This window comes from Arachis stenosperma, chromosome 2 (assembly GCF_014773155.1).
Source record: "Arachis stenosperma cultivar V10309 chromosome 2, arast.V10309.gnm1.PFL2, whole genome shotgun sequence".
In the NCBI taxonomy this organism is placed as follows: domain Eukaryota; kingdom Viridiplantae; phylum Streptophyta; class Magnoliopsida; order Fabales; family Fabaceae; genus Arachis; species Arachis stenosperma.
The window spans coordinates 38,451,636-38,454,438 of NC_080378.1; positions in this window are offsets into that span (position 1 = coordinate 38,451,636).

The following is a 2,803-nucleotide window of genomic DNA, read 5'->3' on the forward strand; positions in this document are numbered from 1 at the left end:
GCTTTGAGCATCAGTGGATAGGAGGGCCTAAGGAAATAGTTCCAGGCCTAAGCGGCTAAACCAAGCTGTCCCTAACCATGTGCTTGTGGCATGCAGGTCCAAGTTACAAACTTGAGACTGAGTGGTTAAAGTCGTGATCCAAGGCAAAAAGAGTGTGCTCAAGAGCTCTGGACACCTCTGACTGGGGACTCTAGCAAAGCTGAGTCACAATCTGAAAAAGGTTCACCTAGTCATGTGTCTGTGGCATTTATGTATCTGGTGGTAATACTGGAAAACAAAGTGCTTAGGGCCACGGCAAAGACTCATAAAATAACTGTGTTCAAGAATCAACATACTACACTAGGAGAATCAATAATACTATCTGAATTCTGAGTTCCTATGGATGCCAATCGTTCTGAAATTCAAAGGATAGAGGGAGATGCCAAAACTGTTCAGAAACAAAAAGCTACAAGCCCCGCTCATCTAAAAAGAATCTGAGCTCCATTTAAAACTCTTAGATATTATTACTTCTTAATTTCTTTCATCCTATTTTATTTATCTAGTTGCTTGAGGACAAGCAACAGTTTAAGTTTGGTGTTGTGATGAGCGGATATTTTATACGCTTTTTGGGGGTAATTTCATGTAGATTTTAGCATGTTTTAATTAGTTTTTAGTTAAATATTATTAGTTTTTAGGCAAAAATCATATTTCTGGACTTTACTATGAGTGTGTGTATTTTTCTATGATTTCAGGTATTTTCTGGATGAAATTGAGGAAGCTGAGCAAAAATCTGACTTAGGCTGAAAAAGGACTGCTGATGCTGTTGGATCCTGACCTCCCTGCACTCGAAATGGATTTTCTGGAGCTACAGGAGTTCAATTGGCGCGCTCTCAACGGCGTTGGAAAGTAGACATCCAGGGCTTTCCAGCAATATATAATAGTCTATACTTTGCGCGAAGATAGATGACGTAACTTGGCGTTGAACGCCAAGTACATGCTGCTGTCTGGAGTTAAACGCCAGAAACACGTCATGATCCGGAGTTGAACGCCCAAAACACATCATAACTTGGAGTTCAACTCCAAGAAAAGCCTCTACTCGTGGATAGCTTTAGTCTCAGCCCCAGCACACACCAAGTGGGCCCCAGTAGTGGATTTCTGCACCAATTATCTTAGTTTACTCATATTCTGTAAACCTAGGTTACTAGTTTACTATTTAAACAACTTTTAGAGAATTATTTTGTACCGCATGACATTTTCAAATCTGAATTACATACTTTTTGATGGCATGAGTCTCTAAACTCCATTGTTGCGGGTGAGGAGCTCTGCAGTGTCTCGATGAATTAATACAATTACTTTGTTTTCCATTCAAACACGCTTGTTCTTATCTAAGATGTTCATTCGCGCTTAATTATGGAGAAGGTGATGATCCATGACACTCATCACCTTCCTCAATCCATGAACGTGTGCCTGACAACCACCTCCATTCTACATCAGATTGAATGAGTATCTCTTAGATTCCTTAATCAGAATCTTCGTGGTATAAGCCGGATTGATGGCGGCATTCATGAGAATCCGGAAAGTCTAAACCTTGTCTGTGGTATTCCGAGTAGGATTCTGGGATTGAATGACTGTGACGAGCTTCAAACTCCTGAAGGCTGGGCGTTAGTGACAGACGCAAAAGAATCAATGGATTCTATTCCAACCTGATTGAGAACCGACAGATGATTAGCCGTGCTGTGACAGAGCATAGGAACATTTTCGCTGAGAGGATGGGAAGTAGCCATTGACAACGGTGACACCCTACATAGAGCTTGCCATGGAAGGGACCTTGCATGTGGGAAGAGGATTTCAAGGAAAAGTAGAAATTCAAAGGACAAAGCATCTCTAAAACTCCAACATATTTTTCATTACTGCACAACAAGTAACGATTTTATTCTCTTTTATTTTTCCAATCTAATAATTCCAACTGATAATTTTAATTAATATCCTGACTAAGAATAATAAGATAAACATAGCTTGATTCAAACCAATAATCTCCGTGGATCGACCCTTACTCACGTAAGGTATTACTTGGACGACCCAGCACTTGCTGGTTAGTTGTGCGGATCACAAATTCGTGCACCAAGTTTTTGGCGCCGTTGCCGGGGATTATTCGAGTTTGAACACTAAAGGTTTATTTATTTCTTAGATTAGGAATAATTTATTTTATTGTTATAGAGTCATTAAATCTTGATAGGATAGTTTCTTTTCAAAAATTTCTTTTCAATATTTATTATTTTTCTTAATTGATTGCTAATTTTCGTGAGTTTTAGTGTCTTATTCTAAGTTTGGTGTTAATTGCATATTTTACAATTTTCTTTAAATTTTCGAACTTGTGTTCTTTGTTCTTCATTGATCTTCAAGTTGTTCTTGTTTATTTTTCTTGTTTGATCTTGAGTTTTCTTGTTTGTGTCTTTTCTTGTTTTTCTTGTGTTTTTTCAAAACATTAACTTTCAAAAATTATACTTTTATCCATAAAAATAACACATCTTTAAAATACGTTACATTTTTAGCTCAGTTGGTTATAGCGTGGGTTTATGTTCTTAACAATTGGGCACTTTCTTTTTAAAATCCTTTTTCAAAACTAATTTTTCTTGATTAATCTTGTGCCAAACTTTAAGTTGGTGTTTTCTTGTTAATCTTTTCATAATTTCGAAAATTTTTATTAAAGTTTTCTAAAAATTTTAAGTTTGGTGTTCTTCCTTTTGTTCTTGGTGTTCTTGTGAATCTTCAAGGTGTTCTTGAGTTTTTCTTGTGTCTTGATCTTAAAATTTTTAAGTTTGGT